Below are 27,666 nucleotides of genomic sequence, written 5' to 3' on the forward strand. Positions count from 1 at the left end.
CTGTTAATTTTAAGTTTGTGCTAGGTACACAACATGCAATTTTCTGACAGATTTACTGTCAGATCTATTATTACCAACATGTCAATCTGATTTCTGATTGTTTTTGGAACAATTTTTTATTCATAGAGGTGAATGGGAAATCATTTGAAAAATTGATGGTTAAGGCTTCTTGCACACAGGGACGTTACAGGCGCACGTTAGTGCAGCCTGTAACGCTCCCCCAACGCACAGCAATGTAACACAAGTGGGCTGTTCACACTGCCCACGTTGCGTTACATTGTAACGCAGCAAAGTGCTGCATGCTGTGCGTTCTACGCGGCTAAGCCGCGTTAGACTGTTTGCACACAGGGCCGGATTTAGGGAAAGGCACCCGAGGCTGGTTCCTAGGGCGCCAGAATGTTTGGGGCGGGTGGGGAGCCGCCTCTGCCATTTCCTATCCCCACAGTTTCCACAGACCGTTCACAGTTTCAACCACAGCCGCCCGCTGTGCACACTGCTGCCTGTCCGTGTGTGTTTGCAGCCAGCGGGCGGCTACAGAGAGGAGTCTGGGGAGGAGTGGCAGCGCTGTTACAGTGGCCAGTCAGTCTGCAAGGAGGGACACAGCAGCTGCGCCTGCACGGAGATCTCTCACGCCGCTGGGGCTACACAGATAGCAAGCCAGAAACCCCCCGGGCTCAGTCAGGCAGAGAGATCTCCGTGCACAAATCCGCAGGGCCACAGCAGCTGTTTGTCCTTCTCACCTCCCTTCCGAGTCCCGACACAGCCACACAGGAAATCAGTGGGGAGGAAGTGATCAGCTGCTCGGATGTTGTGTGTGGAGCTCACATGGTGGGAAGAGCCGAGGCAGAGAAGCATGGCTCTGGGTGCAGCTTTCACCATACACAGAGAAGAGAAGAGGCACCTCAGTGCAGGAAGCTGGAGGATCGGATTACTGGCTGGGAATACATCCTGTGACTACTGCAGCAGCTGCCAGCTTGTGAGTTCCTGCTATGCTTGTAGCTTCTGTGACTGCATGCTTGTTGTCCCCCATACCCCTCTAACCTCTGCCCCCAGCACCACTCCATATTATGCTCCCATCATGCCCCCCCCTCCCACTCCACAGAGGCACCACTGTTCCCAGCATGCCCCCCAACTCCTTAGAGGCTACACTGTGGTTCAAGCATGCCCACTCCCACTCCATAGAGGCACCACTGCTCCCATCATGCTCCCCCTCCCACTCCACAGAGGCACCACTGTTCCCAGCATGCCCACCCCCACTACATAGAGGCTCCAGTGCTCCTATCATGCTCCCCCATACTCCATAGAGGCACTACTGTGCCCAGAAAGCCCCCCCCCCCCCACTCCACAAAGGCACCACTGCTCCCAGCATGTCCCCCCACTCCACAGAGGCACCAGTCCTCCCAGCATGCCCACCCCCACTCCACAGAGGCCCCACTGCGTCTAGCATGTCCCCCCGCTCCACAGAGGCACCAGTCCTCCCAGCATGCCCACCCCCACTCCATAGAGGCACCACTGCTCCCAGCATGCCCCCCCCACTCCATAGAGGCACCACTGCTCCCAGCATGCCCCCCTTCCCCACTCCATAGAGACACCAGCGCTCCCAGCATACCCACCCCCACTCCATAGAGGCACCACTGCTCCCAGCATGTCCCCCCACTCCACAGAGGCACCAGTCCTCCCAGCATGCCCACCCCCACTCCACAGAGGCACCACTGCTCCCAGCATGCCCCCCTCCCCACTCCACAGAGGCACCAGTCCTCCCAGCATGCCCACCCCTACTCCATAGAGGCACCATTGCTCCCAGCATGCCCCCCTCTCCACTCCAGAGGCACCAGTGCTCCCAGCATACCCACCCCCACTCCACAGAGGCACCACTGCTCCCAGCATGTCCCCCCACTACACAGAGGCACCACTGCTCCCAGCATGTCCCCCCACTCCACAGAGGCACCATTGCTCCCAGCATGTCCCCCCCACTCCACAGAGGCACCACTGCTCCCAGTATGTCCCCCCACTCCACAGAGGCACCAGTCCTCCCAGCATGCCCACCCCCACTCCATAGAGGCACCACTACTCCCAGCATGCCCCCACTCCATAGAGGCACCAGTGGTTCCAGCATACCCACCCCCACTCCATAGAGGCACCACTGCTCCCAGCATGCCCCCCTCCCCACATCATACAGGCACCAGTGGTTCCAGCATGCCCCCCACTCCATAGCGGCACCACTGCTACCAGCATGTCCACCCGTCCACCCCCCCCTTGTAGAGGTACCCTTGCACCCAGCATGCTCCTCCTCTCCAAAGAGGTACCACTCCTCCCATCATGCTTCACCCTTCACTCCATAGAGGCACCACTGTGCTCCCCCCCCCCCCCCCAATAGAGGTACTGCAGTTCCAAGCATGCTCCTCCTCCATGTAGTATTGGCATGTCCCCTAGAGCTGACTGGCGTAACCCCCTGGTCTCAATTCACATTGTAGGAGGTCTGGCAGCCAGCTCCGGGGCCCTGGGGGACAACACGATACTATAAGGAGACGGAGGGGCATGCTAGGAACTGTGGTGCCTCTGGAAGGGGAGGAGCATGCTGGGAGCTGTAGTGCCTATGTGGACGGGGGGCCTATGATGAGAACGGTAATGCCTTTATGGAGGGGTAGGGGCATGCTGGGAGTTGTGGTACTTCTATAGAGGAGGGGGCATGCTGGAAGCTAAAGTGTCTCTATAGAGGGGGGCATGCTGGGGGCTGTTTGCAGTTTGCCCCTATGGAGACACTGACCCTGGCTAGACCATTTATTCTTACCCTACCCTGGCAGATACCCCTTAGTAGTGGGGAGCCTCTGGACATTCTCTAGAGCCATACCTCCCTATACCCCACTATTCTAGTGCTGTATCCCTCTCTGGACGAATAGGTATCTTCAGTACACAAGCGAGACCGTATCTGTACTGGGCATGTGCAAATAAGGTCCGCACATGCCCAGCAAAATGAAATGCATGGAGGAAAACAGCTACGTGCCTTAGTTCTACTGGGCATGCACCAAACTCACTTACGCATACCCAGTGTGGACATACTTGTCCTCAGCCACGCTTGCACAATAAAGAAACCTATTCGATCAGAGAGGGACCCACTGCTAAATGGTGGGATATAAGAGGGGGGTTATTGTGTTTTGCATTTGTGTATTGATATGGTTGGGGAGGGGGGGGGGGGGGGCTGGTGGCAATGGGCCTAGGGCGGTAAAAAGTACAAATCCGGCCCTGTTTGCACATGCTCAGTCATGTTGGGGAGGAGGGGAGAGCGGCCTGGCACATGGCTAATTAATATTCACTGCACTCAGTGACGTGCAGTGTTTACTTCCTGGAGCGGCCGCTCTGTGCGGCGATTGGCCGGGCGGGACCACGTGATGCCGCATGCGTCCAAGAGTACGCAAAGCGGCATCACGGACGCCAGAGTGAGCTGCACAACGCGGCTAACTCCGACGTCCACACCAGAGAGCACCAGGCGTTGCGTTAGGGGCACGTTATGTGCCCTATAACGCCCCCTAAACGCAATGTCCTGGTGTGTAACTAGCCTAATTGCATAAAATTGATAAAAAATAAATAAAATTGATACTTAAATAATTACATTGATGAATAAATTAAATTTGGGTATAATTACCACTTTAAAGGACACCTGAAGTGAGGGGATATGGAGGCAGACATATGTTTCCTTTTTAACAATACCAGTTGCCTGGCATCCTGCTGATCTTTCATGCATCAGAAGTGTCTGAATCACAGTAAACTGTACAGCGCTTCCGATTAGCGATTAACTTTTTTCAAGAAACTTTATTATACTTACTCGGTATCCTACTTCCCTCTGTAGCTCCACCCCCTAAAGGAAGAGGTCATCGGTGCTTCTCTAGGACCAATCAGAGAGGCGCCTGTGACCTCTTACCTTAGGGGGCGGGGCTGCAGAAGGAAGAAGAAAATACAGGCTGGGCAGGAGTAGTGATGATTGTAATCAACAAATTACGATTTCACGTACATTTTCGCAATTACGCTCTATTCGTAATTACAATTTGCAAATTCAATTGATTTTGTGTAGTTATTCGTAATTTCGCGGAAAATTTCACAAAATTTTGCGTAATTTCTTGACGACTTTAGCAGTGAATAGCACAGCCCCCATACATGCCAAAGCTGCTACATATGTTAAGGAGAATCGTGGGTACAAGTCAAAAAGACCTTATAGTTTTTGAGAAACTCGTTTTAAAAATGCAAGTAAAAAGTTTTTTAAACTTAGAAAAATGACAGTTTAAGGGCTGGTGCACACCAAAACCCGCTAGCAGATCCGCAAAAGGCTAGCAGATTTTTAAACGCTTTTTTTTATTTTTATGAGGCGTTTTGCTAGCGTTTTGCGGATTGCTGCTGCGGTTTTCAGTATAGTAGATTTCATATATTGTTACAGTAAAGCTGTTACTGAACAGCTTCTGTAACAAAAACGCCTGCAAAACCGCTCTGAACAGGCGTTTTTCAGAGCGGTTTGCGTTTTTCCTATACTTAACATTGAGGCAGAAACGCATCCGAAATCCAAAAAATGCCTCACCCAGGCATTTTTCGTTTCTGCAAAACGCCTGCCGCTCTGGTGTGCACCACCCCATTGAGATACATTGACCAAGCAGATACGCAGCCGCAAGCGGATCTGAAAACGCCCAAAAAGCCGCTCGGTGTGCACCAGCCCTAAAAACCATATTTCCTTGCATTTTTAAAATCGAGTTTCTCAAAAACTACAAGGTCTTTTTGAAAAATTATTTTTGTGACTTATACCCACTATGCTTAACATGTGTAGCATTTTTGCTAGTAATAGTATGTATGGGGGCTTTGCTATTAACCTCCAAATTCGGCACAAAATTATGCGAAATTTAGCGAAAATTACACAAAAATGTTGAAATACTACTACTACATACGAAATTAATTACGACTGGCCAGGAGTCGCAAGGGGAGGGAGGGAGTAGGCACACAAAGGCAGGGAATCCTCGACGTGGCGGCGGGTTGGCAGTTCATATCAGCAGGCGTCCATAAATCGGGGATTCCCTGCCTTTGCCATATAAGACGCAGGAACTTTTTCACCCCATTTTTTGGCAGTTAGATTTAACAACTGCCATTCAGAAAATGCTGAGTAGATTCAGGCTTCTTACACACTAAGACGTTGCGTTAGGTGCTACGTTAAGGTCGCATAACGTGCACCTAATGCAACGCATGGTGGTGGTGGCAGAGGACGTTAGCAAAGAGCCGCGTTAAGCGGCTCTTTGATGTGTCAGTGATACGTACTATAGTACGCATGCGCTGGTGGAGACCACGTGAGCAGAACACTCCGCATCACGTGGTCCTGCCAGTGACGTCAGCACAGTGCAGTGAATATTAATTAGCCATGTGGCTAATCACTGTGCCTGTGCAAGCAGGCTAACGCAGCAAAGCCGCACTAACGCCGTAGCATGCTGCACTTTAGATTGACGTGCAGCGATACAATGTAACGCAGTGTGGGCACTGTGAACAGCCCATTGCAGTTACATTGCTGTGCGTTGTAACGTCTCACTGTGAAAGCAGCCTCAGAGAATCCCCATGAGGAGATGGACCAGTCCAAAAATCTGTTCTGTCAGATTTTAACTGCTTGTTTTTTCACAATAGTGGTCTTTTAAATGCAAAGTAGCTTTCTTCAGCAAAACAAAAGGTAAACAAATGGTGCTTTTCTCTAGCAAACAAACAGCAAATGACACCAAAAATCAGAAAACACTAACGCAAATGCATACACAGTTTGCACTTCAAGTTTTGCGTTTTGAGATTTTCTCTATGTTGGCCTCAATCGAAACACAGGAAAAATGCAGCAGAACTTTGATGGCCTTTTTAGAAAACTAGAGATGCATTCCCACGATTCTAATTGCAACTTTACTGTACTTGCGTTTGGAAAATCGCAAGCCTTTTCAAAAACAAAACAGAACGCAGCTGGTGTGAATGGGCCCTAAAGCCATTTGCTGTTTGTCAGCAAACAGTTTGCTTCAGCAGAAATCAACAGTCTTTTTGCTACAAGTTCAGTAAACTTACAATTCAAAGTCCACACACCTTAGTGTAACGTTTGTGCCGCAAGAGGGGTACCTTCCACTGTCTGTGTAGGAAATCCAGCCAGGAGCTTTGATCCACATACACACACAGGGCAGCCTGCACAGCTCTGCAGCAACACACCTGCTCAGGGATTACACCCCTTCTTCCCAGAGCACATTGCAATACATACCTTCCTGCAACCAGGTTAACCCTTGATGCGCCAGGCATCTGTTCAGCTTATGCTTCATACACACTTGAGATAAAAGTCTTTGGAAAAGGCAAGATCACAGACCAATTTTACCCCCTTCCATGTAGTATGAGAGCCATACTCTACACAGTCTATTCTATGGAGCTGAACTCCCCATCAAATAAAATCTTTGCAGGATGCTGCACACAAAGATGCCCGTACACACTCAAAAGATCATTATCTGCAAAAGATCTGTTCCTGCAAAAGATCCATTCCTTCAAAATGCATTCAGTCTATGATATCTGCAGATCCTCATACACACCTTGTTTAACAGACAATCATCTGCAGATCATCTGCAGATCAGATCCACCAGGATGGATTTTCAGATCTGCAGATGATTGTCAGTTATGCAGATGAGGTCTGTTAAACAAGGTGTGTATGAGGATCTGCAGATCTCATAGACTATGAATGCAATTTGCAGGAATGGATATTTTGCAGGAACAGATCTTTTGCAGATACTGATCTTTTGAGTGTGTACAGCATCTTTGTGTGCAGCATCTTGCAAAGATTTTATCTGATGGGGAGTTCAGCTCCATAGAATAGACTGTGTAGGTATGGCTCTCATACTACATGGAATGGGGTAAATTTGGTCTGTGATCTTGCCTTTTCCAAAGACTTTTATCTCAAGTGTGTATGAAGCATTAGGCTATCCCCAGACAAGCCTGGGGCGGAATGGAAAGGCCGCCCAACCATTTCCCCTTCCCTAAACAAATAAAGAACGTGCAACCCTGGGATGCAAATTATCCTGGATTCCTTTCCCAACTGCCCGTCTAGAGGGAGCCAAACGGTGTTGCTTATGAATTCTCACCAAAGTAATTTTCGCATTGAAATGCCATTTTCGATTGCAAGAGAATGTTTGCCAAAATAGCTTGTATTTTCACAAAAATCCAAAAAATTATTATTTTAATGTGAAAATGCGGGAAAACTATATTTTTACCACCAAAACTTGCACCGCAAAAACACGGAAACAATTTTATTTTACCGTGAAAATTTGTGAAAAGCGTAAAAAATAATAAAACTTATTTTCAATGGCATTTTCTCTCTAAAATATTATTTTGTGAAAATGAATGTGAAAAGAATTATTGGCATTTTCACTCATCACAGGAGCCAAAGCCAAAGGTGGGAGAATACTAAGAAACACTGGTAGAGGCGCCATTAATGATATGATACTGTCGATGACTGATGATGATGTTTATTATGCACGGTAGACAACGCGTTTCACAGGCCTTGGCCCGCTTCCTCAGGTACAAATGTCAATAGAACTTTTGGTCATGAATGTGAGTGCCTGAAAATCAGGTTCAGGGTAGGATCAAACTAGGCAGAAACCGTAGCATGGTGGAAAACGCTAGCGTTAACACACATAATGCAAGTCAATGGGACGCAGGAAAAAATGCATATGTTCGCATTCTGTAATGTGCGTTTAAGAAAATGCTGAGCTTGCTGCATATTTTTCCAAAACACATCTAAAACACACCTAATGCATGTCAATGGTGATGCAGAGGTATAGCATTCTATTGCATTTTGTAAGCATTTTTTTTTTTAACAAGTTTGATGATATATTTCCGCTTCCTCTTGACTTCCTGGTGATTTGCAAAAAATACATATAAAAAAAGCATACAAATGCACATGTAATTCATATGTGCACACCACAATTGCATAAAAATGCAAGAAAAGTGCATGTGCAAAACAAAAATGCAAATGCACGCAAAATGCACAAACGCATATGCAGCAAAACGCAACCTTTCATGCAATGGCTAGTGTATTCCCAGCCTTAGAAAATAAGATTTTTAAAAATGGGAGAGATGCATCTTCCATCCAGGAGTCGGACACATCCCTGGAAATATATATATATATATATATATATATATATATATATATATATATATATATATATATATATTGCAGCCATAATTAATAAATAGGATGTGGGGCAGTTTAAAATAATGTGGATAAGGGAAATGGAGAGTGGGAGGACTATACTGTCTGAATAATTTTAATTAGACCTACATGGAAACCCGATTCTCCCTCTAATCTAGTGGAGTATGTCGTCTGCAAACCACGACTGGATTAATTATACTGCATATAAAGTAACAGTGGCGTAGCTAAGGATCTATAGGCCCCAGCACAAGTTTTACATTGCCCCCCCCCCCCCCCCCCTCCTAAGCACTCTGTACATAACAATGGACACGGCACACCAAAATCTCCTAAGGACAACCACAGGGTCAGAGGTAAGAGGAGGCAATAGTGAATAGTGTGGTAATGATCACTACTATGCAAAGCATCTATAGAAGTGTTTATTACCAGCACAGAACCAATAGAGAGCTAATACTGTAGTTGAGGGAGGGCCCCTCTGGCCCAAGGAGCTTGGGTGCGGTCGCCACCTCTGCACCCCCTGTAAAGTAATATGCAGATGCACAGTATCTGTGGACTCTGACTGCCACATCCTTAGTGAAGTAGCGTTTCTTTTCCACTCTACAAATCACAGATACACTGACTGCAGCACATGCTTCACTTATCTCTGAAAACTTTCTCCAAGCAGGTTAAATATTTTACTTTCAATGTGGAAATGCTTTAGGCTGGGATGGCTTCCAGAAGGTAGCAGTTTGTGTATGCAGCATTTAGAGGCAGCATTATTTGGCAAGTCATCATTTCTATAGTGGAGACGTGCTCTGCCAAATCCTGTTTTATAAATAGTGGTTTTGCTATGTTGTGCTGTGCTGGCGTGGGCTCATTGACAAGTCATAACTGGAAGAAGCTCAGTGGGACAAGAGTGGCCTCCAGTGGCCAGTCGTGTACTGCGTTGCTGACGAGGCCCCAGTGGATAACGCTCGCAAATAGATATACTGCAGTCTGGTGCTAAGTGGGTTATAAAATAGCTTTATGTGCTATGTAAAGACTGTATGGTTGAGAATGTATACCCTTTATTTAAAGATGAACTACTTGCACAGATATTTTAGCTTTCAAAGCTTGCCGACTGTTTTAGAAAAAGCACAATTTCACCTCTTGATCACTGCAGGGGCATAAAGAGATGATTTGCATATTCTTGAGCGATGCATCATGCGAAACCACAGATCCTTACTTAAAGCACCCCTGACATTCGTGTGTATCTTCTGATGGAATTCATCACATACGCTACAGACGATCCAGTCTGCTGAGTAAATTCATTTTGCAAGGAGTGGCGCCTTGAATTGTACTTTTCTGATTGGTTGGTCTCAATCACATGATCATGTCTCGCTTCTGCTACTTGTGCCACCTGATTGTGTCCAGCTTTCTTTTTCATGTGTAGCAACTCCTATTTCATGTCCAGGTGTTCCCTTGGTTTTTAGCCGCCCAAGGTCCGAGCCTCTTGCGCCTTTCCAGACGTCTAGCCCTGAATGTGAGATTTAATCACCCGATAGTTACAATTGATATGATTTTTTTTCCGAAGAAGTCTGCTTGCAGAATAATCTTTTATGGGTAGAATTAACCATTTCCAACAGACACAGCTCAGGTTAGTACATTTTTAGAAGATTGGGACAGGTAAAATTAGCCACTTCAGCCCACAGGATTGTTCATTTTTTGCATCTGAGCAACTTTCACCTCCCATTCATTTGCCAATAACTTTATCACTACTCATCACAATTAATTGATCTATATCTTGTTTTTTTCTGCCACCAATTAGGCTTTCTTTAGGTGGTACATTTTGCTAAGAATTATTTTATTCTAAATCCATTTTAACAGGAATTTTAAAAAAGAAATGGAAACAAATCATTATTTTTCAGTGTTTGGCCATTATAGTTTGAAATTAATACATGCTACCGTAGTTAAAACCCATGTATTTTATTTGCCCATTTGCCCTGCTTATTACACCATTTAAATTATGTCCCTATCACAATGTATGGGGCTGAAATTTTATTTGGAAATAAAAGTGCATTTTTTCGATTTGTATCCATCACTATTTACAAGCCCATAATTTAAAAAATTATATCAATATACTCCTTTGACATGCATATTTAAAAAGTTCAGACCCTTAGGTAACTATTTATGTGGAAGCGCGCCAAGTCGGCGGGAGTGGGTGCAGCCTATCTGGATGAGAATGTTCATCCAGATAGGCTTAACCTTCCTGGCGGTAAGCCCGAGCTGAGCTCGGGGTAAGCCGCCGGAAGGCACCGCTCAGGCCCCGCTGGGCCGATTTGCATAATTTTTTTTTGCTGCACGCAGCTAGCACTTTGCTAGCTGCGTGCAGTGCCCGATCACCGCCGCTACCCGCCGATCCGCCGCTATCCGTCGCGCCGCAGCCGCCCCCCCCCCCCAGACCCCGTGCGCTGCCTGGCCAATCAGTGCCAGGCAGCTCTATGGGGTGGATCGGAATCCCCTTTGACGTCACGACGTCGATGACGTCGGTGATGTCATCCCGCCCCGTCGCCATGGCGACGGGGGAAGCCCTCCGGGAGATCCCGTTCTTTGAACGGGATCTCCGGATCTCCGATCGCCGGCGGCGATCGGAGGGGCTGGGGGGATGCCGCTGAGCAGCGGCTATCATGTAGCGAGACTTTGTCTCGCTACATGAAAAAAATTTTTTTCAAAAAAAAAAGATTTGCTGCCCCCTGGCGATTTTTTTGCAAACCGCCAGGAGGGTTAAGTGGTTAAGGAAACATAAAGGGGATCTACATCATTTTTTTTCCATTGTTGTTTTAGTTACTGAATTTAGCACAAAAAAAACAGTTATCATTAGGAAACTACAAAAATGGCTAATTAATATGTGATCATTTGTTTACAACTGGACCCAGACTAAACAGCTTTAAAAAAACTCAAAAAGGTAGAGTCGTGTTTTTTGTCTCCACCTGATTCTTGTGGTTGGTTGCCCCTCTGCAACCCACCTTTGTAATTACTCGTACAATTACCTTACCGTACAATTACCTTACCTGTTAATAGCTCGTATATGAAAAAATATTGCGCTATTCAGCTCCCGGTTTTTTTGTCTCCTGTGCCTTTTTCTCTAGGGTGCTGAGACACTCCTACTACTTTTTTTTGAGAGGTCTTCAGATAAACCTTTTGGGCTAAAGGGAGGCCAGGGCTGCATTTTTTCTTGATAACATTCAGTCAGTGATCAAGTGACTTTAGGTCAGAGGCCCAAACTGGGCATTATGGGATGGAAGTTTGCCACTGGCGGATGTAGGCGCTGGATTTCCCTAATGACGGGCTAGTACGATTAGCCCACACTTCCACTTACCATGCCCCCTCTGCTTATTGGCATTCTTTTATCAAATTCAGAACAAAATAAGGTAAAGATCTCTTGTAATGTATATAATTTAGGGCAGGTCTAGGCAAATTATGGCCTGCGCCATTGTATAGCCAGCCCGCCCGCCATTAGATGAACGGATTCCTCTACCCCCATCCTCTTCCTTCCGCCGTCCTTTCAAAGTTGTGTGCAGCATGTAACAACCAAATAAACTAACCCAATTGCTCGTTCCAGAGGCAATTGCCATCACTACGTACTAGCATGTCACATGATGCCACCATTGCCATGGAGATTGCCCCTAGAATGGCCAACTGGGTGAGTTAAACCCAATCATTTTAACATGCACAAACTATGGAGGAAGGGGTACAAAGTATCAATGGGCCACATTCTAGGGGAATGTGGCCTAATCCTGCACAAGTTTGCCCATCCCTAGTTTAAGGGGAGGATATCGTTTTTTCAGTATAAAGCATGCATTTCAGCACCGTATAGAGGTTTTAATACTTCCATCAGAGGATGCTGTACCATCACAAGCCAGGTGGTGTGTCAGTTCCAAAAGACTGTATAGAGAGATCATTGCTGTACATCTGAAAGCATTGGCAAATATTGGGTACAAGAAGATTTAGAAAGGTGGAGAGGCGCTTAGGTGGTATGGGAGTACAGATGGGGATAGTGTGGTTCTTTTCACCCGCTGCGGTTCACTGGCCAGGGGTTCCCAACCACCTCTGGTTGTGTTATAAATGGAGTCTATATAGGTATGAACAGCGCTGAGAGTAGTAGTTGGATAATATAAGCTTTGAGGCCTAGTGCACACCGGAGCGTTTCCGCTGCGGTTTGCGATCTGCTTGCGGGTGCGGATCCGCTAGGGTAATGTATCTCAATGGGGTGGGTCACACCAGAGCGGGAGGCGTTTTGCAGAAACGCATACTCCCGGGCTGCTGCAGATTTTGGATTGCGGATGCGTTTCTGCCTCAATGTTAAGTATAGGAAAACCGCAAACCGCTCTGAAAAACGGCACTTCAGAGCGGTTTGCCAGGCGTTTTTTGTTACAGTAGCTGTTCAGTAACAGCTTTAGGCTTCTTGCACACCAAGACGTTGTGTTAGGTGGCACGTTAAGGTCGCATAACGTGCACCTAACACAACGTATGGTGCTGCAAAAGCCGACGGTAGAGTGAGCCGCGTTAGGCTGCTCGATGCCCATAATATCTCCCAGAGTGGCGCTGATTGGCCAGCGGGACCACGTGATGCGGAGCGAGACACTCCGCATCACGTGGTCCCGCCGGCCAATCAGCGCCCGCCAGTGCAGTGAATATTAAGTAGCCATGTGCGCGGCTACTGTAGCTGGCTCTCCCCGCCTCCTCCGCCCCCCACTGCGCATGTGCAAACAGTCTAACGCGGCTATAGCCGCTCCAACGCCGTAGCATGCTGCACTTTGCACAGGACGTGCAGCGTTACATGTAACGCAACGTGGGCTGTGTGAACAGCCCACTTGTGTTACATTGCTGTGCGTTGGGGGAGCGTTACAGGCGCACTAACGTGCGCCTGTAACGTCTTGGTGTGCAAGCAGCCTCACTGTAACAATACATGAAACCTACTATACCAAAACCGCTACACAAAACCGCAAAACGCTAGCTGAAACGCTGCAGAAAAATAAGAAAAAGCGTTTCAAAATCTGCTAGCGTTTTGCGGATCTGCTAGCGGGTTTTGGTGTGCACCAGGCCTGATAGATTGTTATGGCCTGTATATATTCAGGATAGATTTCAAAGCACAAGGTCAAATGCTAAAAATACAGAATTTAAAATCTGTAACAGCATATAGCTAGAGTGCATATATTGCATACATGTACCCTGTGTGTGTTTAGGATTAATACTCAATCAAAAAAATCCCTATTCAAAGGTACAACAAATATATAAAATCGCATAGCATGTAATTCCAATCCATATATTGCATACAGTTGTGTTATAAATGGAGTCTATATAGGTATGAACAACTCTGAGAGTAGTAATTGGATAATATAAGCTTTAATAGATTGTTATGGCTTGTATATATTCAGAATAAATTTCAAGGCACAAGGTCAAATGCTAAAAATACAGAATTTAAAATCTATAAAAGGTTGCACCGCATATAGCTAGAGTGCATATAATGCATACACATACCCTGAGTATGTTTAGGATTAATATTCAATCAAAAAAAGATCACTATTCAAAAGTTCAAAATATTTAAAATCGCATAGTACATAATTCAAATGCATATATTGCATACAGCTAACTCGGTTGTTGTAAAAGTTCACACCGCATTGGGAGTATTTACCATAAATTCTGTGACAAAGAATGCAATATTCAGTCCACATTCAACATTCAACCCCCATTCACTCCTGAGTATTGATGGGCGAACAGTGTTCGCCACTGTTCGGGTTCGCCCATCGGCACCCCCCGAACACCTCATGGTGTTCGGGAGGGTGCTCGGCCACGCTGCCCGAACCCGAATGTGCCTTCTTTGTTCGGCCAAACACAGCCGTGTCCGGCCGAACATAGCCCCCTATAGGGTCCCAGCATAAAGGGAGAGCATGCCCCGAGCGCGGGGGGGCGGGGGGGGGGGGGCGGAAATGCCCCCCACCCCTCCCCGCTAAGCTCTCCCTTTTGCCGGTACCCTATAACGTTAAATTTAAGCCCCCCAAAAGTACCTGAGGAGGAGGGCAGGAAGCAGGCAGCCGGAGATGCTAGGCGCTAGTACCATCTGGTACTTCCGCCCTCTCTTGACGCACTTCCTGTTTACATTTGAAGTCGCGTCAAGAGAGCGCAGAAGTACCGCGATGTCACGAACGAGGGTACGCGTCATCTACATGATGACACGTACCCTCGTACGCATCATCGCGGTACTTTTGCGCTCTCTTGACGCGACTTCAAATGTAAACAGGAAGTGCGTCAAGAGAGGGTGGAAGTACCAGATGGTACTAGCGCCTAGCATCTCCAGCTGCCCGCTTCCTGCCCTCCTCCTCAGGTACTTTTGGGGGGCTTAAATTTAACGTTATAGGGTACCGGCAAAAGGGAGAGCTTAGCGGGGAGGGGTGGGGGGCATTTCCGACCCCCCCCCCCCCCGCGCGCTCGGGGCATGCTCTCCCTTTATGCTGGAACCCTATAGGGGCCCCAAAGGGACATGTTCGGGTTGGGTTCGGGGTTCGGCCCGAACATGCCGAACATCGGGGGCATGTTCGGCCGAACCACCCCGAACCCGAACATCTGGATGTTCGCCCATCACTACTCCTGAGCCACCCGATGCTGTTTATGCACAAAAATGTGCTGCAAAAAAAATTGTCAGAGAATTCTAGGACCAAAATGTCCGAAAACAGCGGGGTTGGGGGGGGGTGTCATTTGGGGGACAGATGAATGATGGCTATTCTAGTAGTAGAGACTGAGTTTAGAGTACTCCTCGTGGTTGCACTTCGATTGCGCTTGCGGCAATTCTGCCGGATGTAGATAATGGTGGATCACAAACTTGATGAACGGATCTTTTCCCCGATCAACGGGGGTACTCACGCTCCTGCAGCTATCCAGGTGTACAGCGATTGGTGTCGTCCTGTGCGGGGCTCCAAATGTCCTTGCCCGCAATCCAGGTGCGTATCTTCAGCTGGTTGCAGCGCTCCAGTTCCAGTGTAGGTGCTCCCTGACAGCGTGAGAGCTGTGCAGTGTGACAAGAGTCCTTCCGGGTCTGCCTAGACGCCGGTGGTATGCTTCCGGGTATGGATGGTGACTCCAGCTGGAGGGATATAGCGTGTGAGCAGGGCCATCAGGTACTGCAGACCAGAAGACCCAACGCTTGCGAACACGCTAGAAAGGTGACGTCACCATCCATACCTGGAAGCATACCACCGGCGTCTAGGCAGACCCGGAAGGACTCTTGTCACACTGCACAGCTCTCACGCTGTTAGGAAGCACCTACACTGGAACTGGAGCGCTGCAACCAGCGGAAGATACGCACCTGGATTGCGGGCAAGGACATTTGGAGCCCCGCACAGGACGACACCAATCGCTGTACACCTGGATAGCTGCAGGAGCATGAGTACCCCCATTGATCGGGGAAAAGATCCATTCATCAAGTATGTGATCCACCATTATCTACATCCGGCGGAATTGCCGCAAGCGCAATTGAAGTGCAACCACGAGGAGTACTCTAAGCTCAGTCTCTACTACTAGAATATTCATCATTCATCTGTCCCCCCCCCCGCTGTTTTCGGACATTGTTGGTCCTAGAATTCTCTGACAATTTTTTTTTTTTTGTAGCACATTTTTGTGCATAAACAGCATCGGGTGGCTCAGGAGTGAATGGGGGTTGAATGTGGACTGAATATTGCATTCTTTGTCACAGAATTTATGGTGAATACTCCCAATGCGGTGTGAACTTTTACAACTTTTACAACAACCGAGTTAGCTGTATGCAATATATGCATTTGAATTATGTACTATGCGATTTTAAATATTTTGAACTTTTGAATAGTGATCTTTTTTTGATTGAATATTAATCCTAAACATATGCAGGGTATGTGTATGCATTATATGCACTCTAGCTATATGCGGTGCAACCTTTTATAGATTTTAAATTCTGTATTTTTAGCATTTGACCTTGTGCCTTGAAATTTATTCTGAATATATACAAGCCATAACAATCTATTAAAGCTTATATTATCCAATTACTACTCTCAGAGTTGTTCATACCTATATAGACTCCATTTATAACACAACTGTATGCAATATATGGATTTGAATTACATGCTATGCGATTTTATATATTTGTTGTACCTTTGAATAGCAATTTTTTTGATTGAGTACTAATCCTAAACACATACAGGGTACGTGTATGCAATATATGCACTCTAGCTATATGCTGTAAGACTTTTTACAGATTTTAAATTCTGTATTTTTAGCATTTGACCTTGTGCTTTGAAATCTATCCTGAATATATACAGGCCATAACAATCTATTAAAGCTTATATTATCCAACTACTACTCTCAGCGCTGTTCATACCTATATAGACTCCAAATATTGGGTACAAGAGCATGTTTTCTAAATGCATTAATTTAACGTGACTGGAGTTCCTGCATGGAGTTTCTGCACTACTTCTTCAGGAAGTGACATCAAAAGCGTGGTACCAGATCTGGTTAACAGAGCCCTGGACTGTACATACACACTGGAGTGTTGTACGTTTAAAAAAAAAAATACAAAAATGTAAAAATATATTGTAGATCCCTCAGAGTTTCAACCAGCAAAACACAGTACCTTTTATAGTAAAGTTATATAAAGGTGAATAGGGAAATGTGCTATTACTTTCACAATTTTCATGTATGATGCAGCCATTATGGAGACATTCCGTTTGGTAAAATGAGAGACAGCTATGCAGAGTGTAGAGCTTCTAGAAGATCAGCAGATGCTTCCCCAGCACAGAACCATCTCTAGACTTTGCCCACCTCCTCACTCTGCTCCCTTTTGTGGAGCACAGGAAGGGGGTGGGCAAAGTCAGCTCTGTGCTCAGAAGCAAAGACTAGCTGGTGTTGCCTCCAAGCTCTTCCCTGACTACATCCTGTGTATGTTTAGCTGGATAGGAGGAGGAGTCTGAATGGCTCACAGACTTGATGTTCTCTGAAGCTAACAGATAGTGACACAGGTACAGGAAGGCAGCTTCGCTGACCCAGTCAGCACAATAAAAATCATAATGTAAAACTGCTTTAAGCGCAATGCACAAAACTGTGTCAACTGCAATTTATGGTGTGCTCTACACAATATAGGTTAGAAATAGACCATTAATTATTGCTGTAACATCCAGCGATGATCACTAGACCCACAGTTGAGTTCTCCGCTACCACCAGGCACCAGCACCCATTTATCAGCGATATTCCTCGCAGGAATGAAAAATCAGAGAACATGGGGAAGGACAAATAGACCATAGCATTTCAATGTTTCACACCAACATGATTAATAAATGAAAGGGGAATTGTTATTTACGTTCCACTTATTCATTCCTCCAGGAACCTGTGTTAGCATTTAAAGCCGCTGCTTGCAATTATTTCCACTAAATCATTGCATTGATTTGCCATGATGTTCTCAGCTTCATCAACTATTACATATTGATGTGGGGAGGCTCGGAATGGCTGCTGTAAGCTGAGAGTCAAGAACAATTAGCAAGAGGCAGCATTTCCATTTCACACACTTAATTGAGCCCAGTGTCATAGGTAAGTAACATTTTATCCTCTCAAGGCCGCGTGTCCTTCTGATTTATATACCGCAAGGGCTGATTAGCATACATTAAAGGGGAATGCTGGGCAAGACAAATGTTTTGGAGAGGTTTAACATATGAAAACATAGCTAAAAGTTATATATTTGTATTTGTATAGGACCCGTTGGTAGCGCTTTCCCGATACAAGCTGCGCCTGAATTGACTGCCTGCATAAATGTGCAGATCTCGAAATACACGCTAAATTACACAAATTGCATTAAAATCAGATACAGTAAGGGCTTGTTTACACTACTAGAGCTTTTCAAATCGCTTTGTGATTTTAAAGCTCTTGCAATGTTATCCTATGTGAGTGTTCAGCGATGTGATTTTGTAAAAATCCCCCACAGCATTGCATTAGCAAGAGCTTTTAAAATCTCTAGCACTTAAAAAGCTCTTGTAGTGTGCACCAGCCCTAAGGGCCCTTTTACACTTGCGGCAATTGCGATGCTGAATCGCAAAATCGCTAATCTCTAGCGATTTTTAAATTGTTAGGGTTTGCATAATAACATAGGAATTGCGGTAGGTAATTTCCACTACCACAATTCCTTTTTTACCAAAGGGCGATCGCGCCTCAGAACAATATTTACAGCAATTTTGCTATGCAATTCACTGCATAGCAAAATCGCAATCGCGGGAAAAAAAGGGACTTTGCTAAATCGCAATTGCTAGTGTTTAGCAAAGGGCCCATTCACACTAGAAGTGCTTTTCATCACGGTGGCCGGTGTGACAGTCCTGTGCAGGCGCAATTTCACCACGCATGCGCAGTACTGCAACGCCGGCCGCCGTGATGACACGAAGTGACCGAGATATGGAAGCGGCAGCCCGACACCCGGCCTGGGTGTCGCCGGTGCTGTATGAGGCGGAGGGATCGGGAGAGGAGCCAGGAGGACGTCGGGGGACCTCCCAACCTATGGTGGACTGGAGAAAGCCCCAGGTAAGTAGCAATTCCATTTATCTTTACTGCTCAGGGTCCCTTTAAAATCGCATTAAAAATCGTGTAAAAATTGCCACGATTTTCGTGATCGAATACGCGTAAATCGTGGCAATTTTTCATGCGATTTTTACCGCAATTTTAATGAAAGTGAATGGGAGTGATTATAAAAAAAACTCTAATCAATCACAAAACGCTCAGAAAAGCGATTCTAGTGTGATTGTGCCCTAAGGGCTTGTTCACAGTGTTTGCTGATTTTTTAAGCGCTGGCCATTTTTTAAATCACCCTAAAAGCGCTTGTGCAATGATTTCCTATGAGAGTGTTCACATGTGAGTGTTTTGATTTTAGTAAAATCTCGAACACGCTACATGTACCATTTTCTGAGCGCTTTGGCTCAATGGAAGGTATAGGGAAATCCCAAAGCGCTTGAAAAAGTGCTTTGTATAGTGATTTCCAGAGCACTTTGGGCCTGATTCACAAAGCGGTGCTAACAGTTAGCACGCTGGTGAAAAGCCCTTTATCACGCCTAAACTCTGTTTAGGAATGATAAGTTTAGGTGTGATAAGTTTAGGTGTGATAAGTTTAGGCATGATAACTTTAGGTGTGATAAGTTTTTAGGCGTGATAAGTTTAAGCACCAACTGGGTTAGCACCGCAGTGCACAGCTGATCAAAAGTTTTGCGCTAGCAAAGTCTGGTGCACTTTGCATAGAGTTTAATGGCGCTGCTTTGCGTGCGGGACTTTGCGCGCGATTTAAACTTATCTATACTTATCATGCCTAAACTTATCATGCCTAAACTTATCATGCCTAAACTTATCATGCCTAAACTGAGTTTAGGCATGATAAAATGGTTATCACGCCTAAAGTCTTTAACTGGGTTAGCACCGCTTTGTGAATCAGGCCCATTGTATTAATTCTTTTCCGGGTCAAAGAGTGACTGCCGCCAGGAATTGAAAATCACAATCGCTCAGCGCTTAGAAAAGTGCTTACAAAAAAAGCTCAATAAATCGCTCAGTGCTTGCAATAGTGCTGGCAATTTATAATGTGAACAAGGCCTAAAGGAGGGTGTTAGCTTCAAGTTAGTCAATTCAGGTGCAGCTTGTATCAGGGGAGCGCTGCTTATGGGTCCTATTCAAATCGTATGTATATTTATGGCTAGCTGCATCCATGTGCTTCAGTTTGCATTCAATTTTTTAGAATAGGGATTAGTGCATAATTTGCATATGATTTGTATTCAAGGTATGTAATTTAGCTCCTGGGGGGATCTGCATGCCTCTGTTGGTGTCATTTCACCAGCCTCGCACACTGCTAACCACTCCTCCCTCCACGTTTCCTAACCCTTAACCACCCCCCCCCCCCCCCGCCTAAACCTAACGACCCCGTGCCTAATCTTAACCCCCTAAACTGCCCCACTGCCACCGTAGGTGGCAATACTAAAAGCCGTATTAAGCAGTGAACAGGTATTATGGCACTCGATAAATAGCGGATGCTGGACACTCGGTATTTATCAGGCGCTATAATTACTATTCATTGCTGCTAATTGCAGCTTTTACTATTGCCGCCTATGTTGGCACCATTTTTATTTCATTGCAGTGTGTTGTTCCATGTTGCAATGCCTCCCTAACGTCCCACTGTGAACTTAGCTTTGGGGTTTGAAATCAACACACACTACACTGTCATGGCATTGTTGTTACTGCAGGTTATTGAAATAGGGGCCCAAGGCCAATGTGACTTGTCACATCTCACATTCGTCCTACACATTTATTTACAGTATTTTTTGCATGTTGATCCACTTTAAGGAAAGCAAGTCCATACCCCCCCCCCCCCCCCCACTTTAATTCTATACTCACTAGCGCTTGCCATAGATGAAAGAAATTAAAAGTTAGCAAGCTGAGAAGTGCTACAGTTCTCCTTTATTCTTGTAGCTCAGTAGCATTAAACGTGTCTTCTTAATCTTGCCGAGCAATTTTGTTTATTAAAAATCTTCTCAACAGTTTTGACCTTCTGCTAGAGCAGAAGCGAGAATGTTCTCATGCTCCATATGGTGTTTTATTACACATATTAGATGCTTTGGCTATCACACGGCTGTATTTCTCACTGAAGTTTATTTACACTGCTGAGGGCCATATATAATGTGCCATGTTATGTCTTCATAAAATAATCACAGATAAAGTTATTCAAGGATGAGGAACAACAAATGTTGGTGAATTATTCTCGCTGCTGTCCTCAGGAATTCTCACACCTAAACAGCGGCAGCGCCATTGAAGTTTTTAAAAGGATATGTAAACTTTTGAATCTACATAATAATGTTATTATGGGAATATTGGGGGGGCAGGCTATGGAACCCTGATAGGAAGTCGGGAAAATAATCTGTAAGACAGTTGATAGGCAGTGAAAAGCCTCTCAAACTCTCACAACTGCTTGCTGGTGCCTGGCAACTGTTTGCTGCTGCCTGATAACTGCTCACTGCTGCCTGGTTACTGCTCACTGTTCAACTGCCCATGGAAATGAGCCCTTAAAGGGAACCAGAAGCAAGGAAAATGATTTAAAATAAACACATGACGTACCTGCAAATCAATATTACATATTTACCTCACCGTCAGTTCCTCTCAGAAGCTCACCATTTTCTTCTTGCAATGATCCCTTCCATTTCTAACAATATTTTGTCAGAACTGACATATACCAGTTGCTGTCAGTTATATATCAGCAGCTGTCAGTTACAGGGGGTTTGTGGTTCCTGGAGGGCAAAGTTTAGGGTGCCAGGACATCTGTGCCTATAGGCTCCTGTGATGTAAATCCGGGCTTGGACGCAGGAGAGAAGACAGAGATTGTGGAGTAGACTAAACATTAGGTAAGTATGACCTGTGTATGGATATTTTGACTTTTTATTTTCAGTTCAGGTTCTCTTTAAGGTTGTTTGTTACTGTACATTGAAGGATGAGGTGATATAGGTGAAGAGCAGGACTTTCGATGTCATTGCAGTGGCACATCAGAAACCAACTGGTCTAACAGGATGTCCAGTAATGAGGGGAGCTTTGATAACCATTTCCATTGCTGTTGGATAGAAGCTATTTTTTAATGTATTGTTTATTTATTTATTTTGGGGGAGGGGGGTTTATTACAATTATTATTATTTATTAAAGAAAACCTGAACTGAAAATGAAAAGTCAAAATAAACATACAGAAGTCATACTTACCTTCCCTGTTCGTCTACTCCTCAATCTCTTTCTCCTCTCCCCTGTTTGTCCACTATGATCAATGGAATTCTTTGTCCTCCATTTTGAAAATGGCCATTACCCCATAACAACTTTCTGGTCAGCACACTGTTAAACTGTAACATCGCCCAATTCAGCCATGGGGAAACATGGATATTACCTGGCACATCAGTTGTAACTGACATCAACTGATATATAACTGACAGCAACTGATATATTTCAGTTCTATAATGATCCGTAATGGATCTAATATCAGTACTAGCTCTTACAACACAATAGTCAGTATTTTATTCAGAGTGTGATCACACGTGTATTAGTGTACAGTATTCTTCAGTACTGAAGGAAGTGACAGCCCTAAATGGCAGGGGCTATCACTTAGCAGAGAGAGTGGTCGTTCAGTCAAAGTCGGTAACAGATCAGTCGTATAGCGGTACAAAATCGTTAGGCAAAATCGTGGTGAGTATACATGCAGAAGTCAGCAGCAGATCAGACAGGCAGAGGTACAGAATCGTAAGGCAAACTCGTGGTCGGTATTTCAGGCAGAAGTCGGCAGCAGACCAGATAGGCAAGGTACAGAATCGTAAGGCAGAGAGTAATCAAAAGTACAGGCAAAAGGTCATACACAGTAATAATTAATTTACGATAATTACAATAATAATATTCCTAGTCTAGTGTGAAATCCCCGGGGTCCTGCCTGATCAAAGCACACAAGGATCTGACCAAGGTCTGAGCGCTAGCATGGTGAAGTATTCGCAACAACAGACAATGAGCAAATGACATCTCCAAGCTTAAATACAGAAAGCAAATTCAAGCCGCCCGCCCAGAGGGCTGAACCAATCAGCAGCATGTGATTGGCAGGTTGGTGTCAGCTAACCGCAAGATCAGCTGACCCGTCTCCTCAAGTTATAAAGGTCCTGCCGCCCGCGAGTGTGCTGACCTAATCTGATGTGCAGAGGAGAGACCTGTCCTGCCAGGGACTGCGCAAGATGTCTGAGAGGATGCGGCAGCCGCCGGGGTGACGTCAGGCGCGGAAGCCGCACCGCTCTCCGCTGGTGAGGTAATACTGCTAAACCTGACAAGTTCTGACAAAATGTTGTCAGAACTGGAAAGGATCATTGTCAGAAGAAAATGGTGAGCTTCTGAGAGGAATTTGTGGCAAGGTAATTATGTAATGTTCATTTGAAGTTACCATGGGTATCATTCATAAAGAGGCTGTCGGTAGTGCGGGAAAACACCGTTCTTCTCCGCAACCGGTAATTAAGACTTCTGGGTGGGCATTCATAAAGAAGTTGCCTGTTGCGGTAGAAGTGCGGAGGTTTTCTGGAGGAAGCTGGCGGTAGCGTGGCGGAAGACATGCGGAAACATAAAAGCTGCCCGATTACCTCCGTGCGCTCCTCTGCCTGATGCTGCTTGGGAGGTCCGTCCCATTCATTTACATGTAATCCGCCCGCCTATCGCTACTGTCGAGCAAGCGGTATTTTCCTTCCGGATACCGCTTGCTCTAATCTTTATGAATGCACATGTTTGTAACTTTTTCTAGATTAATCTAGAAAAACTCCGGACAAGGCGGAAATGTATCGCTCTGTCAGCTTTTCATGCGGAAAGAGCCTTTATGAATGGGGATTATGCTGAGTGGTCAGTAAAGTCACCGGTATTAAGCATTTCCGCATGCGGAAATGCTTTATGAATGATACCCCTTGTGTTTATTTGAAATAAATTTTACTCAGTTCCGGTTCCCTTTAAGTAAGAAAATCTGTAAATGTTCAACTAAACAAATCTTTACGTTTTACAACAAAAGGAAGTTTGGCTGTGTAATTTCAGTAGATTCTTAGTCCATGCAGGTCTTAAGTTAGTCCTTAAAGGGAACCAGAGATGAATAATGAAAGATTTTATACATACCTGGGGCCTCCTCTAGCCCCATCCTCCTGGATCGCTCCCACGCTGCCGTCCTCCGCTGCCCGCAGCTATGAGAACCGGGTCCCCGCACTTCGGTCGATCGGATCCAGTCTAGCACTGTTTGCGTATCTCAGCAGCCCCTGGAGAGATACATAGAGGGCGCACTTCTCCTTCTCTCGTAGCTGCGGAGGATGGCAGTGTGGGAGCGATCCAGGTGGATGGGGCTGGAGAAAGCCCTAGGTATGAATAAAATCTATTTCGTTATTCATCTCTGGTTCCCTTTTAGTCATACATGAAAGTCATACATGAAACAAACTCTGTTGGCAGCAACTGAAAAGCTGTCATGAATCATTTGATGAAAATTAACCATCACCAGATGATCCATTATGCCCTATATTATGTATAGTTGTTAATTCATGTACATAATTAGACAAACATGTTGCAGAACTATTCTCAGGAGTACTGGTATATTATGAAACAGGATTCTATGCAAGAAAAATGTTTTAGTGTATGTGACTCCTTTTTTTTCAAATTTTTAATATAGTAGTATTTGTTTGCGAGCATTGTAATAACAGCGCAGGAGATTTGGGCGCAGCTGGCCCCACCATAGACCGTAATATGAATTACGGTATCGGCGCACAGTGAGTAACTTCGACGCCGTCAGAAGACAGAGCTGAAGTTACTTTTAAAACATTGTACTAATTACATCATTCCCCACCATCCATGTGGACCTGGAAGGGGAATAGTAATTAACGCCGCCAGGACTTTTGCAGGAGCAGGATAAGCCATAAATTGGCTGTTTCCTGGTGGCAATTTCATAGGTATGCTTTATTTGGCTTAATTTTACCTCAACAATCACTAACAAGAAAGCGACACGAAAAAAGTCTTGTGTACCACCTGTGTGCATAAGATTAAAATTTGCATGTGAATTGACCTAACTGGAATATAATAAGTGATTCATTTGAACTTATTCCCATTCTCATAAGGCTGGCTTAAAGCAAAGCAGAGGGTGAGCAATTCAGCCACATACAGGAGAGGGTTCAGTCGCATATGGTCCTATACAAACTTCTTTTGCACCTCCTTATGCATGTTAGTTAGGACTGGAGGGGCGAATGAGAGGGAATTTCCTGCACAAGGAGCCCCTGCTAGCCATGTGGTGTATTACCATATGTAACTGAACCCTCGTCTGTGTATGGCTGAATTGCTCAGCCTCTGCTTAATTAAAGGATACCAGAGCCGAAAGGCTCTGGTAAAAATGTAAGATGCAGTGCTTAGGGGGTTAAAAGTTGATATTTAACACACCTCTCGTTCCTAGCAGTCAGCCGCCGGTCTTCTCCAATACATCCCGTTGTCCTGGCGACTTGGCTGACCTGTAACCCGGAGAGTCTTCACTTCTGCCCAGTGCATAATTACAGGCAGAAGTACGCACACTCCCCCGCCTCCTCAGTCCTAACGTCTGCACTCCACTGAAAAGCAACTCCACTTAGCATCTTATGCTTACTTTTCAGTAGAGTGTAGACGCTAGGACAGAGGAGGCGGGGGAGTGTGTGTACTTCTGCCCGTAATAATGCGCCGGCCCTGGACAGCAGCGAAGACTATCCGGGTTAAAGGTCAGCCAAGTCGCCAGGACACCGGGATGTATCGGAAAAGACCGGCGGCTGACTGCGAGGAACAAGGGGCGCAGTAAGTATCGACTTTTAACGCCCTAAGCACTGCATCTCACATTTTTACCAGAGTCTTTCAGCTCTTCTTGTATCCTTTAAAGAGACTCTGAAGCGAGAATAAATCTCGCTTCAGAGCTCAAGGTTAGCAGGGGCAAGTGTGCCCCTGCTAAACCGCCGCTATAGCGCCGCTAAATGGGGGTCCCTTCACCCCCAAACCCCCCACTGTGACACTTGGTCGCAGACTTGGTCGCTCCTGGAGGCAGGGCTAACGGCTGCAGCCCCGCCTCCAGTCGCGTCTATCAGCGGCGCATCGCCGCCTCTCCCCCGCCCCTCTCAGTGAAGGAAGACTGAGAGGGGCGGGGGAGAGGCGGAGATACGCGCTGACAGACGCGCGTGGGGCAGGGCTGCGGCGGTTAGCCCTGCCCCAACCAGGAAGCGCTCCCCGGCTGCACCGAGGGGGATTTGGGGGTGAAGGGACCCCCGGTTAGTGGCGCAATAGTGGCATGTGCCCCTGCTAACTATGAGGTCTGAAGCGAGATTTATTCTCGCTTCAGACTCTCTTTAAGTATTGCAGACTAGGTGTGAGTTATTTGCACGTCTTATTGGCTGACTGCTAGTCTGCAGACTCTATAAGTAGCCGAGTGCTGTCTGGGAGTGAGCATTTGTTCCTCTTGTGTTTGGTATGTTGAGGGGGTAGTGTGGGTGAGTCCCTGGTGGTGGCAGTTCCGGGGCTCTTCTGCGCTCCCCCTGTTTGTATTGCATGCAGGTTTGGGGGGTCCTGAGCTATGGCAGAGCTCGGGGCCCCTGCCTGTCATGTGAACTCCTGTTTGCTTGTTTTTCTCTCCAGGACCTAGGCAACTGCATAGGTTTGCCTTGTGGATGATCCAGCCCTGCTTAGTAGAGGCAAGCCTCTGGATGATCCAGGGTTTCCCCGATCCTCCTCCACCCCACCAATATTCACCAGGACAATATTCTTCTCTGCAGCAGTGCTTCCGTCTGTGTACACATGTGCAGTAGCACAGAACCCCGGGCCGGTGTTCTCATGAGGCTAGGTGAAACATTTTCATCATGCGCAGAGATTACAGGGACAGCATGTTTGTACTGTGCGTTTAAACTTACAGCATGCAGTCAGAGTAGGAGGAGAAGCCAGAGGAGAGCGAGGTGAGGAGGTCATCATTGAGGAAAAGCAGCTTGTTGTGCTGCGTGAGGAGTCTGACAGTGAATGAGGATGAAGGAAGCAGGAGAGCAGCAGTGTTTCATTTAACTTGCACAGCAGAAGGGAGAAAGTGGCACTGCTGTCCTGACTGAGAAGGAATGGAGTGGATGAGGGTGAACAGTTTGTTTATGACAGACTCACAGCCAGACAGTGTGCTATTGTGTTGAGCTGCAGCATGTCATGTGAGGACATTAAATGAAGCAGAGTAAATTTTCGGGTCCTGTGCGATCGGTACAAAGTGTGGGGAAGGGGGGGGGGGCGCATCCTCACAAGTTTGCCTCAGGCAGCAAAAAGTCTAGAACCAGCCCATGGCAGAGCTGCTGGGGCATGGAGGAAAAAGCCACGCACAAGTGTATCCATGCTACTGTGCAGGCCATGCTTGGGAGAGTGCAGTTGTGAGAAAGTATTTGGCAAGTTCTTGTTGAATATGTTTAGAAGGTCCAGACTCTAGAGCACTGGATCGGTGGGGTTGAGGAGGATCTTTCCTCTACCGAGGTAAGTGATCAGTTTTATTTCTTTTTTCTGCTTCAGGTACCGTTTTCATCTGTTATAAGATCTACACACAGGAGGAAGAAGAGGAGTGGCTCCTGAAGGCAAGAGTCTGCCTGCAACCATTCTTCTCCACTAACAAGCTGTCGCCTTTTCTGGATAAGCTGTGCGGGGCTTTGTACAATATACCAGAGCGATTTTCACCTTTCAACGCTTCTTCCATTCATTCGCCAACGACTTTAAAACTACTAATCACAACAAAATGATCTATATCTTGTTATTATCGCCATCAATTAGGCGTTCTTTGGGTGGTACATTATGCTGAGAATTATTTTATTCTTAATGTATTTTAATGGGAATAATAGGAAAGAAATTGAAAAAAATCCATATTTCTCGGTTTTCGACGAAATTACAGTTTTTAAATAATACATGCTACCATAATTAAAACCCACATACATTAT

General features: G+C 45.9%; 1 long non-coding RNA gene across 1 annotated transcript; it reads left to right on the forward strand.

Moving 5' to 3' along the window:
- The first annotated feature begins 596 nt into the window (after positions 1–596).
- LOC137531942 (uncharacterized) lies at positions 597–27,511 on the forward strand. Its single transcript, XR_011023811.1, has 3 exons — positions 597–976; positions 7,412–7,551; positions 27,248–27,511. It is a non-coding gene; the product is annotated as an uncharacterized lncRNA (long non-coding RNA).
- Positions 27,512–27,666: the final 155 nt, after the last annotated feature.

Source organism: Hyperolius riggenbachi, chromosome 9 (genome assembly GCF_040937935.1).
Source record: "Hyperolius riggenbachi isolate aHypRig1 chromosome 9, aHypRig1.pri, whole genome shotgun sequence".
NCBI lineage: Eukaryota > Metazoa > Chordata > Amphibia > Anura > Hyperoliidae > Hyperolius > Hyperolius riggenbachi.